The following is an 18,524-nucleotide window of genomic DNA, read 5'->3' on the forward strand; positions in this document are numbered from 1 at the left end:
CCCAGTCTTAGTCTGTAGGGTTCAATATTGAGTTGGCCCGCCTTTTGCAGCTATAACAGCTTCAACTCTTCTGGAAAGTCCTACCACAAGGTTTAGGAGTGTGTCTATGGGAATGTTTGACCATTCTTCCAGAAGCGCATTTGTAAGGTCAGGCACGGATGTGGACGAGAAGGCCTGGCTCACAGTCTCCGCTCTATTTCATCCCAAAGGTGTTCTATCAGGTTGAGGTTAAGACTCTCTGCAGGCCAGTCAGGTCCATCCACCCTAGACTCATTCATTTGTGTCTTTATGGACCTTACTTTGTGCACTGGTCGAAACCACTTAGTGGAGGGAGATTATGGTGTGGAGTCATTTTTCAGGAGTTGGGCTTGGCCCCTTAGTTCCAGTGAAGGGAACTCTTAAGGCGTCGGCATACCAAGACATTTTGGACAGTTTCATGCTCCCAACTTTGTGGAAACAGTTTGGGGATGGCCCCTTCCTGTTCCAACATGACTGCGCAACAGTGCACAAAGCTAGGACCATAAAGACATGCATGTGTGAGTTTGGGGTAGAGGAACTTGACTGGCCTGCACAGAGTCCTGACCTAAACCTGATAGAACACCTTTGGGATAAATTAAAGCGGAGACTGCGAGCCAGGCCTTCTCGTCCACCTAACAAATAGGCTTCTGGAAGAATGGTCAAACATTCCCATAGACACACTCCTAAATCTTGTGGACAGCCTTCCCAGAAGAGTTGAAGCTGTTATAGCTGCAAAGGGTGTGCCAACTCAATATTGAACCCAACAGACTAAGACTGGGATGCCATTAAAGTTTGTGTGTGTAAAGACAGGTGTCCCAATACTTTTGGTAATATAGTGTCTATATAATATGTTTCTTTTTTTGTAAAACATTGTATGTCTCTTCTGCTTTGGCACCATGCAATTCTGTGTGTGGGAAAACACATCGCATTTTTCAGAGCGTGGGGGTGTCATTAAGAGTTAATGGCACCCATCACATTTTCTTTAAAGCAGCGTGTTTTGTGTGCAGCTCCATGGGGGTTTAGGAATGCATGCACCCACACTAACGTGAATCGAACCCTAATCTCAGGAATGGGGGGCCGAAATAAAAATCTTTTGACAGGTAAAAAATGTCCCATATAATATTTGATATTTAGTTGTTTGCCTGGAGCTTTAATTAATTTTCTTTCCGTCATCGTTCATGAAGTATGCTGATTGGTCTGTTTATCATATAAACAGCCAGTAGGGGTGAGACAGTGAAAGCTAAAGGAGGAGAAACCGAAAGGTTAAGGCTTCATTTTCATGGACGCTTTTGGATGTTTTTACAGCCACTTTTCTGAGCTTTTTTTGCAGCTTAACCACTTCCATACAGGGCACTTATACACCTTCCCGCCCAGACCAATTTTTAGCTTTCAGCGCTGCTGCACTTTGAATGACAATTGTGCGGTCATGCTACACTGTACCCAAACAAAATTTTTATCATTTTGTACCCACAAATAGAGCTTTCTTTTGGTGGTATTTGATCACCTCTGGGATATTTATTTTCTGCAAAAAAAAAATAAAAAATGACCGAAAATTTTGAAAAAAATAGTTTTTTTTTGTTTCTATTATAAAACATTGTAAATAAGTAAGTTTTCTCCTTCACTGATGGGCACTGATGGTACTGCACTGACGGGCACTGATAAGGCAGCACTGATGGGCACCGATGAGGTGGCACTGATGTGGAGGCATTGATGGGCACTGATGGGTGGCATGGATGGGCACTGATAGGCGGCACGGATAGGGGGCATGGATAGTCTTGGATAGGCGGCACGGATGGGCACGGATAGGTGGCACAGATGGGCACAGATAGGTGGCACGGCTGGGCACGGATAGGCGGCACGGATGGGCACGGATAGGCGGCACGGATGGGCACGGATAGGCGGCACGGATGGGCACTGATAGGCGGCACGGATGGGCACTGATAGGCGGCACGGATGGGCACTGATAGGTGGCACGGATGGGCATAGATGGGCACTATTGTATGTGTTTTACTAATGGATGCCAATCAGTGCCAAACAATGCCTGCCAATCAGTGATGCCCATTGTGGGCACTGATTGGAATCCATTGCGGCACTGATTGGCATCCATTTTTTGTGTCCTCATTCCTGGTGGTCTAGGATGGCATACCTTTATTTTTATTTTTTTAATCCCTGGTGGTCCAGTGGGCATCCCTGGTGGTCCAGTGGGCATCCCTGGTGGTCCAGTGGGCATCCTCGGGGGGGCTGTGCTGATAATCGATCAGCACAAACCCCCCCTGTCACAGGAGCAGCCGATCAGCTCTCCTCTACTCGCGTCTGACAGACGCGAGTGAGGAAAAGCCGATTACCGGCTTTTCCTGTTTACATTGTGATAAGCCGTGATTGAACACGGCTGATCACGTGGTAAAGAGTCTCTGTGAGAGACTCTTTACCTTGATCGGTGTTGCGGGGGGGGGCAGACTGACACCCTGCAACAACGATCGCGGCGATGCATACGACGTCCAGTCAGGATTCTAAAACCACTTTGCCGATGTCAATTTGTCATTGGCGGGTGGCAAGTGGTTAAAAACGGCTCCCTATGTTAGTCTATGGCCTCATGCCCACCATGACGTTTTTGAGCTGTAGATGGCTGAGCCGTTTTTAAGCTGCAAAAAAAAACCAGGACCAGTGCGTTCTGAAGCTCCAGCCTTAGAGCTGTAAAAACGCCAGACGTTAAAAAACGCAAAAAAACGCGCAAAAACGCTAAAAAACACTACTGCTGCGTTTTTAAGCTCCAGCTCAAAAAAATATATATACTGTATATAAAAAAAAAAAACATGGACAGCCGTTTTTAAGCTGTAAAAAAGGCTATAAAAAGTGGCTGTAAAAACGTCCATGGAAATGAAGCCTAATAGTTGATGTGAAGGGAGGAAAGAAAAATTAACATACTATAAATATTAATAAATGTAATAAAATACATATAAACATAGCCTAGTCTAATCTTCCGCTCTTCCGTTTTCCATCAGTTGTCATGTCACTCACTGGCCTTAGGCAGGTGACCACTGTGCCCATTCACTACATACACTGTTTTGGAATTCAGACTCATTGGCTGGGCACCGGTATCTACGACAAACATTCATTGCATGCCTTCTGGCAGGCTTGGCTGGTTATAAATTTTATCCTCAAATGGAACGTTGAATCTAGAGGGAAAGATGGATCCTCCAGGGCTCTGGATAAGATCCCGATAAAATTATCTCAAAAGTAACAGTAGCACAGGCTGCTACATTGCCAGCAATTAAAACGATGGACCTGCAGTAATAATCTGGTGTGAGGGCATCATAGGCAAAGCTGCTGAAAACAAACCTCAAGCAGTTTACATTTTGTTATCTCTAATGTATTTTTAAAGTATATTTCCACTTTTGGGATAACATCTGCTTATATCTCTCACATATCCCCATTCACATAGCATCACTGTATAAAAAAAGTGTTGCTTACTTTATTACTTACTTAACAATCTTACTTAGCATCTCCCTTCTATGTACTGTAAAGGAGGGGGCAGGAGAGTTATGTTTACCATTAATAACCCTGTCTGTATACTGTGCTGGCAGATCGCATTATCCGTTGTAAACTAGTCCACTGTCTGTTCTAACAAAGGAAAGATCTAGGGGTAGATTCATGTACCTCTGCGCATCTTTCCGCCGGGCGCAGCGTATCTAAGATACACTACCCCGCCGTAACTTTATTTTTTTCGAATCCTCAAAGAATTTGCGCCGTAAGTTACGGCGGCGTAGTGTATCTTTGGCGGCGTAAGGGCGCGGAATTCAAATAGATGTGATGGGGGCGTGTTTTATGTAAATACGTTGTGACCCGACGTAAACAACGTTTTTTTTAACTGCGCATGCGCCGTCCGTGGGGGTATCCCAGTGCGCATGCTCGAAATTAAACCGGAACAAGCCAATGCTTACGACGAGTGATCTCATTCTACGCAAATCCCTATTCGCGAACGACTTACGCAAACAACGTAAAAAATGCGAGGCGGGAACGTCGGCCATATTTAACATTGAGTACGCCTCATAATAGCAGGTTTAACTATACGCCGGAAAAAGCCGAACGCAAACGACGTAAAAAAATGCGCCGGCCGGACGTATGTTCGTGGATCGCCGTAACTAGCTAATTTGCATACTCAATGCGGAATTCGACGGAAACGCCACCTAGTGGCCACCGAAAAATTGCACCTAAGATCCGACGGCGTACTAAGACGTACGCTTGTCGGATCCATCCGAGATGCCGTTGTATCTTGTTTTGTAGATACAAAACAAAGATACGACGCGCAAAATTTTAAATTACGCGGCGTATCAATAGATATGCCGGCGTAATTCTTTTGTGGATCTGCCCCTAAAGTCTTGGGCAGCACATGTATGTTAATGTGCTTAAAGGAAAAGTGTCCCCCAGTTTGTGCTCTAATTGCACATTGGAAGCAATTCTAAACAATAGAAGCTGCCTAGAGAGTGCTATGTATAAACCTGCGCCAACAATACAATCAGAAGGGTAAGAAATATTTGAATATTTTAATGTATGCTGTTTGAATAAGAACACATAAAAAAAAACTTGGTGGGGGTTTTTTAAATTGACTTAAAAAGTGGAAATACATTTTAAGTACCTTTAAAGTGGAACTCCAAGCATACTTCCCAACTTTGTTGAGATATAAAAGAGGGACACTTTTAAATACAAAATAGGTGGGCAAAAGGCACAACCCCTTACCATGCCACGGGAATTACAAACAATATGCAAAACAATATTGATTAACCGCGCCCAACGCAGATTTACTGCCAGGCAGGCTGGCCCTCCTGCACTAAATCATGTTCCTGTACGTGATTTTGTGCACAAGGTCTGCGATGCGCGCATGCTTTGTGGGAACAGTTTGGGGGTGGCTCCTTCTTGTTCCAACATGAATGCGCACGAGTGCACAAATCAAGGTCCATAAAGACATGGATGAACAAATTTGGGGTGGAGGAACTTGACTGGCCTTAACAGATTCCTGACCTTAACCCGATAGATAGAACACCTTTGGAATGAATTAGAGAGAAGACTGCGAGCCAGGCCTTCTGGTCCAACATCAGTTCCTGACCTCACAAATGTGCTTCTGGAAGAATGGTCAAACATTCCCATAGACACACTCCTAAACCTTGTGGACAGTAGTGTTGCTCACGAATATTCGCATTGCGAATATTCGACTCGAATATAGCATATTCGAGAAATCGCGCTATATTTCGAATTTCGCGGTGAATATTCGCAATTCCGAATATTCGATTTTTTACAATTTTTTTTTTAAAACAGATCACATCCTAGATATCTCCATCGACGTCTAAAAGCATTGCTGGTATGATTAGAGACCCTGGGCCGAGTAGCTGAAGCGTTCATTGAATTTTCTCGAAAAATCGCAATGCGATTATTCGGCAAACGCAATATCGCGCGATTATTTTCTTCGCCCCTATCTTCCGCATCAGAGCGATTTTTACAGTTTCATTTTTAAAACAGATCACATCCTAGTGATCTCCATAGACGTCTAAAAGCATTGCTGGTATGATTAGAGACCTTGGGCCGAGTAGCTGAAGCGATCATTTTATATTGCCGAATATTCGCAATGCGAATATTCGGCAATAGGAATATTGCGCGATTATTTTCTCCGCCCTTTTGCATCAGAGCCAATCAAAGTTCTCCTTCCACACTCGTCAGAGGTTAGCAACCAATAGGAACCTGCCTGCATGGACATTATATAAGCTCACTCCCAGCACCATTTCATTGCAGATTCAGAAGCTGGCTAGAGAGTGTGGAGGCTGTTTCTGTGTTCCTGTGTCTTTGTTCCTGATTGATTTATATCATCACCAGCATAGTGCTGCATTGCTATTTAGTGATTCCAGTGCATCTTTTCCAGTATATCAACTGCTTTTTTCAAAGCAATAGACCCAAGAGCTTTTTTCAAAGCTACGTTTTGTGCTGTTTTGTGCTGTTTTGTTCATTTGTGTTACTGTTTGATCCTGCATCTTCGCTGTTCAGTGATATTTGCTAGAGATTTCAGTGCACATTTTGCTGAGCTTTCTAAAAGAGCTTTTCTAAAAGCTAAGTTTTGTTCATCTTGTGTTACTGTTTGATCTTGCAGCTTCGCTGTTCAGTGATATTTGCTAGTCATTTCAGTGCACATTTTGCTTAGTTTTTCCTAAAGAGCTTTTCTAAAAGCTAAGTTTTGTGTTCAGTTTAGTTAAATTTTGTGTAGTAAGTGTACACACTGTTAGTGCACATTTATTTCATCTAGCTTAGCTTAGTGTGTGTTTAGTGTCTGTGTTTTGTGTTTAAAAAAAAAAAAAAAAAGTTAGTGTTTGTTTAGTGCTTTTTTTTTTTCTTTAATTTTGTAGTCCTTGTCTTTGGTGTACTACTTTTCTTATAGTTTAGTAGCTGTCTGTGTACGTCTTTGTCTGCGTGCCTGTCTTGTAAAAAAAACACAAAAACACATTTTCCTCACATTTCCCCCCCCCAATAAAGTTTACCCCCCCCCCCCACACACATATCAGCAATTATGAGCGGCATCCGTGGCCGTGGCAGCAGGGGTAGGGGAGTTACTCCCAGTGCTGGGTCGCTGCCAGCACGGGGTACCTCTCGTGCCCCTACTAGTGGTAGAGGATCGGGTGCAAGGGGAGTCCGCCTGATCCGGGAGTTCTTCCCATCGGGCAGCCGCCCGATATTGCCATCTCAGGCTGAAGTAGTGGTGGACTACATGGGGCACAGCAGTGCCACTGAGTCGTCGGTCCCGACTCACAGTAGTACCACCATTACACTGGTGCCTGTAGTACCCCCCCCAGCCCCCAAGAGTCCAGCATCTTACTGTTCGACAGCGACAGTGAGAGGGATATCTTGGGGGAGGCCATGCATCAGGCAGACCTTCAGCTCTGTCCTGATGGTCAGGACCTTTTTGAAGGGATGGATGAGGAGGATGGGATACCTGCTGGCAGTATCCCAGAGACATCCCTTCAAACTGGTGCTGCTGTTTTGGTGCAGGAAACAGCAGCACCTAGTCAGACCCAGGCGTGGGTGAGGGGACAGCGGAGCCAGGCTAGAGGCTCCATGTCAGTTGGTTCCCTCAGACCAACACATCTCAGCCCTTGGTCTGACATCTCTGGGGGCGAAGAGGGTGACCCATCATGGTTGCCATCTGACGCGTCGGCTCACTACGTCAGTGACGACGGGGAAGGTAGGCACCCTGGTGAAACGGTGCGCCAGGTCACCACCAGGGAGACCATCGTCAGGGTCTCCACTGGTGATGGCAGCAGGAGGTGTCAGGAGGAGCAGCAGCAGCAGCAGCAGCAGCAGGCAGCTCCACCTGTGCGCACCGAGTCCCAGCAGGTGCAAGTAAGCGTCACCCCATCTGACAGGAGGGCGGTGCTGAAGTCACCTGTCTGGAACTACTTTACCCTGGTGGCAGACAACCCTACCGTGGCCATCTGCCGGATTTGTAAAGTGAGGGTGAAGAGAGGGAAGTGTTTGGCTCGGGTGGGTACCACAGCCCTGAACCAGCACCTGAGGATAAACCACTGGGCGGTGTTTGACGAGATGAAGCGTGGTGGTGGTAGCAGCGCCACCACCACAAGTGAGCAGGGTACAGCAGCCCCTGCCACATCTTCATCTCTTTCCAGCAGGTCATGCCCCCCCGCTCCCTCTAGTAGAGGTACTGGTACCGGCAGCCAGACCTCTACTTCCACAGCACCCTCCACGTCTGTGTCCCGCACTGCCGTCCGGCGCCAGGCGTCAATTTCAGACGCCTTTGACCGCACCACTCCCTTCCCCCCTGGAGACCGACGTGTGCGTTCCCTCAATGGGCTCCTGGCAAGGGTTATTGCCCAACATCTGCTGCCCTTCAACATAGTTGACAGCAACCCCTTCAGGCAGATGTTGGAGCAGGCCCAACCCCAATGGCGTGTCCCCACCCGCCATTTCTTTGCCAGGACTGGTGTCCCTGCCCTACACCAGCACATTGTGCAGAATGTAACCCTGTCGCTGGATCACGCTGTCAGCGACAGGGTTCATCTGACAATGGATGGCTGGACCAGCAGGCATGGGCAGGGGCGCTACATCAGCTTCACGGCCCATTGGGTTTCCCTCCGAGGCGTCGGTGAGGGATCGGCGGCAACCGATCTTGTGGTGCCGCCCCGGGGTGTCCAGGGGAGAACTGCTGGTCTCCCTCAAGCCACTGTCTCCGCAGCTGCTGAGCCTCCCAGCAAGCGCCCCCGTAGCTACTCAAGTGTGGGGCACGTGCGCTGTCAGGCCGTGCTCCAGCTTGTTAGTTTAGGGGACCGGAGACACACTGGAGAAGAAGTGCTGAAAGCACTTCAGGCTCAGGTCCAGAAGTGGCTGACACCCCGAAGGCTCCAGGCAGGTATGGTTGTCTGCGATAACGGCAGCAACCTACTCGCCGCCCTCAGTGCTGGCAGTCTGACCCACGTGCCCTGTCTGGCACATGTCCTCAACCTGGTGGTGCAGAAGTTCCTGCGCACTTATCCCGGGTTGAGTGACATTGTGGCAAAGGCGCGTAGGATTGCCAGCCACTTCAGGCGCTCCCCAACCGCTACCGCGTCCCTGTCCGAGTTGCAGCGGAAGTACAGTCTGCCCCTTCACAGGCTGATTGTGGACAGTGTGACGCGGTGGAACTCCACCCTCCACATGCTGAAGAGGTTGTGGGAGCAGCAAAGGGCGGTGAGGGAGTACCTGATGGAACTACGCACTGAGAGGGCTTCACCACAACTCCCTTTCATCGCCTGTGCGGAGTGGGGGCAGATAAAGCAGGTCTGCCAAGTGTTGTCCTCCTTCGAGCAGGCGACCAAGATGGTCAGCAGTGAGCACGTCGGCCTCAATAGCGTGCTGCCAATAGTGTTCATGCTGGAGAGGACACTAGATCGCCTGCTCGAAGCTGGGGAGAGTGCCTTGGTGGAGCAGGAGGAGTCAGCAATGCTCCACCGAGACCAGGGCCAGGACGAGGAGGAGGAGGAGGATGATGATGATGAGGAGGAGGTGGTTGCTGGTGTTGTCCCGGAGTCAGGGCCTGGTCAGGAGGGAGAGCCGGTGTTGGGGGCACCGATAGTCCGGGGGTTGGGCATCTCTGAGTTTGACCAGCAGCGCCTCAGGGATGAAGAGTCGGACCTCATTCACCTGGCCAGCAGTGAGCAGTCACAGCGGGCTGTGCTCTTCCCCATGGCTGCCCACATGCTGAGATGCCTCAGGAGGGACCCCCGGGTTAAGACCATCAAGGCGAGGGATGATTTCTGGATGGCCACCCTTTTGGATGCCAGGTGCAAGGGGAAACTGGAGCAGTTCATCCCAGCCAGCCGGAGGCAGCACCGGATGGAGGAACTGCAGGCAGGCATTGTCAGACGGTTGGAGCAGGCAACTCCCCGGCCTCCAGTTGTCCCCCCTCATCTCACCCAGCAGGTGGCTGCACCCAGCAGCAGCCGAGCAGGGGACCTAATGGATGAGATGAGGATGTTCTTCCAAACCGAGCGACCCAGTACCAGCACCAGCAGCAGCAGCAGTCACCACCAGCGGCTGGCCCACATGGTGGCAGACTACATGGCGTCCGTCGGTGCTTCTGACAGTATGAGCACCGACGACCCCATGGAGTACTGGGTTGCCAGATTGGACACCTGCCGCGAGCTCGCTCAGTATGCGCTGGAGTTATTGTCTTGCCCCCCCTCCAGCGTACTATCTGAGCGGACATTCAGCGCGGCAGGAGGGGTGGTCACGGACAAGAGGACCCGTCTGTCCACAGACTCCGTGGACAGACTCACATTCATAAAGATGAATGAGTCCTGGATCGGCGGTGACTTTCTGGCACCCGTCGTCGGTTCAGGGCGCTGAAGGGTCCCTTGTCATGCATTCCCTGATGGAGCCCCGGACCTGATGTATTTACAGTACTGAATATAACTATTTTAACATCTGAGAAAATCAATGTTAATATTTGGTACAGTAGGCTTTCTTTGCAATTACAGCGGTCAAACCTTTCTTGTAGTTTTACACCAGCTTTGCACACACTGGAGGAGGGATTTTGGCCCACTCCTCCACACAGATCTTCTCTACATCAGTCAGGTTTCTGGGCTCTCGCTGAGAAACACGGAGTTTGAGCTCCCTCCAAAGATTCTCTATTGGGTTTAGGTCTGGAGACTGGCTAGGCCACGCCAGAACCTTGATATGCTCCTTACAGAGCCAATCCTTGGTTATCCTGGCTGTGTGCTTTGGGTCATTGTCATGTTGGAAGACCCAGCCTCGACCCATCTTCAAAGCTCTAACTCAGGGAAGGAGGTTGTTGCCCAAAATCTCGCAATACATGGCCACGGTCATCCTCTCCTTAATACAGTGCAGTCACCCTGTCCCATGTGCAGAAAAACACCACCAAAGCATGATGCTACCACCACCATGCTTCACATTAGGGATGGCGTTCTTGGCATGGTACTCATCATTATTCTTCCTCCGAACACGGTTAGTGAAATTATGATCAAAAAGTTATATTATGGTCTCATCTGACCACATGATTTTCTCCCATGACTCCTCTGGATCAGTCAAGACACCTATGTCAGCAGTTATTTCACACCCTATATACTCTTATTAACACTGCTGTTCATCATGGCACCTCCTGCCCAAGTGATATGACTCTGTATCAACTACTACTGGTAATACTACTACTGCTGCTTCTGCTGCCCAGTCAAGACATCTATGTCAGCAGTTATTTCACACCCTATATACTCTTATTAACACTGCTGCTCATCATGGCACCTCCTGCCCAAGTGATATGACTCTGTATCAACTACTACTGCTAATACTACTACTGATGCTTCTGCTGCTGCTGCCCAGTCAATACACCTATGTCAGCAGTTATTTCACACTCTATATACTCCTATTCCTACTGCTGTTCATCATGGCACCTCCTGCCCAAGTGATATGACTCTGTATCAACTACTACTGGTAATACTACTACTGCTGCTTCTGCTGCCCAGTCAAGACATCTATGTCAGCAGTTATTTCACACCCTATATACTCTTATTAACACTGCTGTTCATCATGGCACCTCCTGCCCAAGTGATATGACTCTGTATCAACTACTACTGGTAATACTACTACTGCTGCTTCTGCTGCCCAGTCAAGACATCTATGTCAGCAGTTATTTCACACCCTATATACTCTTATTAACACTGCTGTTCATCATGGCACCTCCTGCCCAAGTGATATGACTCTGTATCAACTACTACTGGTAATACTACTACTGCTGCTTCTGCTGCTGCTGCCCAGTCAATACACCTATGTCAGCAGTTATTTCACACTTTATATACTCCTATTCCTACTGCTGTTCATCATGGCACCTCCTGCCCAAGTGATATGACTCTGTATCAACTACTACTGGTAATACTACTACTGCTGCTTCTGCTGCCCAGTCAAGACATCTATGTCAGCAATTATTTCACACCCTATATACTCTTATTAACACTGCTGTTCATCATGGCACCTCCTGCCCAAGTGATATGACTCTGTATCAACTACTACTGGTAATACTACTACTGCTGCTTCTACTGCCCAGTCAAGACATCTATGTCAGCAGTTATTTCACACCCTATATACTCTTATTAACACTGCTGTTCATCATGGCACCTCCTGCCCAAGTGATATGACTCTGTATCAACTACTACTGGTAATACTACTACTGCTGCTTCTGCTGCTGCTGCCCAGTCAATACACCTATGTCAGCAGTTATTTCACACTCTATATACTCCTATTCCTACTGCTGTTCATCATGGCACCTCCTGCCCATGTGATATGACTCTGTATCAACTACTACTGCTAATACTACTACTGCTGCTTCTGCTGCTGCTGCCCAGTCAATACACCTATGTCAGCAGTTATTTCACACTCTATATACTCCTATTCCTACTGCTGTTCATCATGGCACCTACTGCCCAAGTGATATGACTCTGTATCAACTACTACTGCTAATACTACTACTGCTGCTTCTGCTGCTGCTGCCCAGTCAATACACCTATGTCAGCAGTTATTTCACACTCTATATACTCCTATTCCTACTGCTGTTCATCATGGCACCTCCTGCCCATGTGATATGACTCTGTATCAACTACTACTGCTAATACTACTACTGCTGCTTCTGCTGCTGCTGCCCAGTCAATACACATATGTCAGCAGTTATTTCACACTCTATATACTCCTATTCCTACTGCTGTTCATCATGGCACCTCCTGCCCAAGTGATATGACTCTGTATCAACTACTACTGCTAATACTACTACTGCTGCTTCTGCTGCTGCTGCTGCTGCCCAGTCATTACACCTATGTCAGCAGTTATTTCACACTCTATATACTCCTATTCCTACTGCTGTTCATCATGGCACCTCCTGCCCAAGTGATATGACTCTGTATCAACTACTACTGGTAATACTACTACTGCTGCTTCTGCTGCCCAGTCAAGACATCTATGTCAGCAGTTATTTCACACCCTATATACTCTTATTAACACTGCTGTTCATCATGGCACCTCCTGCCCAAGTGATATGACTCTGTATCAACTACTACTGCTAATACTACTACTGCTGCTTCTGCTGCTCAGTCAATACACCTATGTCAGCAGTTAATTCACACTCTATATACTCCTATTACCACTGCTGTTCATCATGGCACCTCCTGCCCAAGTGATATGACTCTGTATTGTCAATGTCTACTACTACTACTACTACTGCTCAATCAAGACACCTATGTCACTAGTTATTTGCCACTCTATACTACTATTACCACTACTGATGCTGCTGCTGTTCATCATGGCACCTCTTGCCCGAGTGATTTGACACTGTATTGTCAATGTCTACTACTACTATTACAGCTCAGTCAAGACACCTGTGTCCCAATTTTTTGGTACACTATTGACTACTATGACCACTACTGATGCTGTAAAGTATTCCCCAAGTGTTTTTATGCTATCTAGTACTATTACCACTACTGCTTGTAAATCCTGCCTGTGTGATACTTAGTGGGAATGCTTTAATAAGCATTCCCAGTATGGATACCCGTAAATGTATTAATCTTAATTAGTGTGAATGCTTTAATAAACATTTCCAGTATTGATATCCGTAAATTTAGTAATCTTATTATTCCTTACGTTTTTTGGTTCTGCGTAACTTCGGCATACTTTCAGCTATTGAGACCATTCAACTGTAAAAATGTTCGTCTCGTTCAGCTAATGATGGGACTTCTTCAAGTTTTTTTCGACTATTTACACTTTTATAAATTTTAAGCTTTTAGACCCTTTTTTTAACATTGAAGTCAATGAGAACATCCTTTTCCCCTTTGAATTCACATGCCCTGCCAAAAGTTTCAGCTACTTCATACTTTCACTTACAGACACTAAACAAACTTTAAAGCGGTCACAAAATATTTAGCTATCCGGCTATGACTTTTCAGATCGTTATCGTTTACAATTTTTTGGTGAAAACGCAATTTACGTTTGGCGTATTTTTCACAAAAATGCAATCGGTTATAATGTAATCCTATGGAGGGGATTTAGAGTCTGTCATGTGACCTTAACATTGGAGATCTTTGTAATTAAAAATATCTTTAGAAAAAGGGGAAACAAATTGGTCTCACGCCCACAAGATCTACTTTTCATACACAATTTTTATATCAAAACGTAGCTATGCTTGTCTGGTTTATGGCAATGTGATCAATTCTGCGATACGTATTTTAGTTTTAGTTATTGGAGCAACAGCCAGAAATTATGTCTCATAGACTCTCATGTTAAATTATCTAAAAAATGTTGCTGCAGAACTCACAAAGACGCTCTTTTCTAAATCGCAGACATGGCCACATTTTTAAGTTTATCAACATAAATTTCATATCGATGCGTTTACAAGGGCCGTGTATTTCAAACGGTGTAGTCGTTGTATCGATCGCATGTACGGTTGAGGATTTATTAAGCTTTGTTTGGAGGCTTAAATCATGTATTAGATCTGTGAATTAAAAGCGTTTGTAATGTTATTTCTTTCCATAAATAACTTTCCTGACCTCAGTGCAATATTCCTCCTCACTGACCTGGGGGGGAGGGGAAACCTATTGAGGGGGGAGGGGCGACCAGGAAGTCAGCATACTCTATACTTTGCAGATAGAGAAAGAAGCTGTGTGTCCTAAAGATAGTGTAGTGGTTATGGTGAATGTCTTTGGCAAGGGGCTCACCAATTAAGCTATTCAGCATTCCCACTCGCATTTTCCTCAGGAAATGCATTGTCTAGTTATATTATATTTTAATACTCCTGCTGCTGCCTCCATGCTGAGTAAAGCTTCATGACCTCTCTGGCACAGCGGATCCACCAACAGCCTCCGCTACAAGCTACCAGACCGGATCTAAACAGCAAGTGTAACTATAACAATGAACCTTATGTTAAACCCTGTTTTGCGGCATTTATACTGCAACCATTGGGCTGTCTGCAAGAGCTCATCTGCATTCTCTCTCTCTTTCTTGCTCTCCCTCTCTCTCTCTTTGTATATATATATATATTGTTGCTTTTGTTATGTTCATTTTTCAACAGTTTATTTTGTGTTCGTCGTGTCTGTGTCGTGTGCTTTAGTTTGTCCTAGGTTACTGTTAAATAAAATAATAGTATAAAATGTTTTTGCTTATTATGAAGTTAAATGTGTTGATGTTGATTTGTTTGATGTGAAGTTAGATGTGTTGAAAAACCTACAAATCTATCTCAAAAAGAAATGAAACATTTCCAAAAAATAAGATTTTTTAATAAAAAAATAAATTCAAATATAACTATCAATGCGTTTCTGAATCCATTCCAGTTCCGCAATATGTTCGGATTGCTGCTGCTCTAGCAGAGCATTTTGTTGCGTCAGGTAGCGGATCTTGCGTTGGTTTTGCAGGATCCTCTGGTGGGTCTTTTTGATGAGTCTGTTCTGCCTTCTCAGATCTCTTGATGCTGATATAATAAAAAAACATTTGGATTTCAAAGAACGTTACCAAATAAATAAAATATTTTTTTTGCTTATTAATCAATCATTATCATGTGTATACACTTGTTATGTGTCTAACACATCCCGGGAGTGCAGAATTATTAGGCAAATGAGTATTTGGACCACATCATCCTCTTTATGCATGTTGTCTTACTCCAAGCTGTATAGGCTCGAAAGCCTACTACCGATTAGGCATATTAGGTAATGTACATCTCTGTAATGAGAAGGTGTGTGGTCTAATGACATCAACACTCTATATCAGGTGTGCATAATTATTAGTCAATTTCCTTTTCTTTGGCAAAATGGGCCAAAAGAAGGACTTGACAGACTCTGAAAAGTCCAAAATAGAGAGATATCTAGCAGAGGGATGCAGCACTCTTAAAATTGCAAAGCTTCTGAAGCGTGATCATCAAACAAAAGAAGCGTGTGGAAAAACAAAGGTGCAAAATAACTGCCCATGAACTGAGAAAAGTTAAGCGTGCAGCTGCCAAGATGCCACTTGCCACCAGATTGGCCATATTTCAGAGCTGCAACATCACTGGGGTGCCCAAAAGCACAAGGTGTGCAATACCCAGAGACATGGCCAAGGTAAGAAAGGCTGAAAGACGACGACCACTGAACAAGACACACAAGCTGCAACGTCAAGACTGTGCCAATAAATATCTCAAGAAAGATTTTTCTAAGGTTTTATGGACTGCTGAAATGAGAGTGAGTCTTGATGGGCCAGATGGAAGAGCCCGTGGCTGGATTGGTAAAGGGCAGGGAGCTCCAGTCCGACTCAGACGCCAGCAAGGTGGTGGTGGAGTACTGGTTTGGGCTGGTATCATCAAAGATGAGCTTGTGGGGCCTTTTCGGATTGAGGATGGAGTCAAGCTCAACTCCCAGTCCTACTGCCAGATTATGGAAGAGACCTTCTTCAAGCAGTGGTACAGGAAGAAGTCACCATCCTTCAAGAAAAACATGATTTTCATGCAGGACAATGCTCCATCACACGTGTCAAAGTACTCCACAGCGTGGCTGGCAAGAAAGGGTATTAAATTAAAAAAAGTAATGACATGGCCTCCTTGTTCACCTGATCTGAACCCCATTGAGAACCTGTGGTCCATCATCAAATGTGGGATTTACAAGGAGGGAAAACAGTACACCTCTATGAACAGTGTCTGGGAGGCTGTGGTTGCTGCTGCACGCAATGTTGATGGTGAACAGATCAAAACACTGACAGAATCCATGGATGTCAGGCTTTTGAGTGTCCTTGCAAAGAAAGGTGGCTATATTGGTCACTGATTTGTTTTTGTTTTGTTTTTAAATGTCAGAAATGTGTATTTGTGAATGTTGAGATGTTATATTGGTTTCACTGTTAAAAATAAATCATTGAAATGGGTATCTATTTATTTTTTTGTTAAGTTGCCTAATAATTCTGCACAGTAATAGTAGTCACCTGCACACACAGATATCCCCCGAAAATAACTAACATTAAAAACAAACTAAAAACTACTTCCAAAAAAATTCAGCTTTGATATTAATGAGTTTTTGGGGTTCATTGAGAACATGGTTGTTGTTCAATAATAAAATGAATCCTCAAAAATACAACTTACCTAATAATTATGCACTACCTGTATACTTCTAGCATCAATACCATATTATGGTTCTACAATCTGACAGGTGCGCTTTATATGTTGTCCATTTTTATATCTACATTTTATTGTTGAAATGTTATTAATCATTGTGCACATATTTACCTTCCTGAACGAGGCTCACAGGACCGCTGTCTTCCTCCTGCTCTTCTGCTTGAGAAGTTGGGGTGGTGGGGGGGGGGAAGCTCCTCAGCTTGCTCCTCAACAGGAGCTGGGGTTGGGGAGTGGGAGGGCCCTGGCTGCTCCTCCTTATCCATCTCCTCCTCTGCCGCATCCTCCTCTGCCGCATCCTCCTCCTCCTCCTCATCGGCCTGGCGCCTTCTGCGCTTGGCGCGCACAACTGGTATTGGAGCACCTATAATAACACAATGTTCATATATTATAAAAATGTTTTCTAATGACGTATGCAAATTCTGTGTACTCTGCTGTATTGTATATGAATACAAATTGATTTATATAGACAGTTAACCAATGGGACAATGTTATATTAAAGGGTCTTGTGGGCACTACAGGGGACTGAGCGTGAGCTGGGATGCCACCATGTTAAAATGAGCTGTTTTTGTCTCCTTTGTTTTGTTCAGACGATCTCATGTTAAAAAAAGGGCCTGATGGAGCACACGGGATTACTATAACAACCCCACGCCTAACACAGGAATTTAGTGGGAATCTATATATATATAAAACTCAACGTGTGTGTGCATGTATGTATGTATGTATGTATGTTCCAGCATCACGTACAAACGGCTAAAGATATTTACATGAAACTTGGCACACAGGTTACTTATATGTCAGCCACAAACATAGGATAGATGGTTTAACCCTTACCCACCCCCATTTGCCATGGTCGGGGTTTTTCTTTAAAGTCCCATGCAAAGCAATGGGAAAAGTATGTTCCCACATAACTTCTGTGTTCCTGTCTGCTGTCCCATGTCTTTTTTCAACAGTACTATGAATACCTTGGCTGGTGGTGATATATGTTAGCACAACATGGCATCTTGGTTAACAACATCTGACCTTACATGAATTACATATGACCTTACATAACTGTCACCAAAGGAGCTGCGGTGGCTCCACGCGATTGCCACTGCGCTGACAAGTGATTCACCTCTGCAGCTAGGGGTTCGGATCCCGCTCTCGGCTACATGTGAATTGAGTTTGGTGGTCTCAGCCCCGCCCCGGTGGGTGTGCTATGCGAGGTTGGGTTGGGAGGACCCCCTCACACCCGCCATTGCCACCCGGGGCATGGAGAAAGATGGCAGATTGCCTCTGGGGGAGGCCTCCCAACTCCTGCAGGCCGGCTCCTCTCTCTTTCGAGTTTACGCACAAAATACACTTTTGAAAAAAAAAACATAACTGTCAACAATAACTTACCTGGATGATATCTATCCCGAAGACGTCTGACCTGATCCATTTGGCGCCTCTTCAGGTCAGACCACTTCTTCACTATTGCCTTGTTTCTCTGGCTGCCTGCGGAGCAGGTCGTATCCTGTTTCCAGGAACTTCTGCAAGATGGAGAACAAAGTATATTGTAATACTTCTGTTGACAGCCTTATGGATATATGACGTTAATGTATGCTATTCAACAATTGGAAGCATTCTCGCCTTATTAATCAATGACAGGGGTAACATGACAGATTTTATATCCTGCCATTTCGGTCGCCACCTTTTTTGCATAAATATAGCAGCCATTATCATTTGCATAATTATGAATATATTATTAACAACACAGGATACACGTATAGGGGAGATATGCGTTGCTAACTCTTTTCCCTGTCAGGAGCCTAACGCCCCGGGGGGTCAGAGACGGGACCTTTTCGGAGGACCACTGACGTATGTACCCGTCGCA

Source organism: Rana temporaria, chromosome 3 (genome assembly GCF_905171775.1).
Source record: "Rana temporaria chromosome 3, aRanTem1.1, whole genome shotgun sequence".
Taxonomy (NCBI): domain Eukaryota; kingdom Metazoa; phylum Chordata; class Amphibia; order Anura; family Ranidae; genus Rana; species Rana temporaria.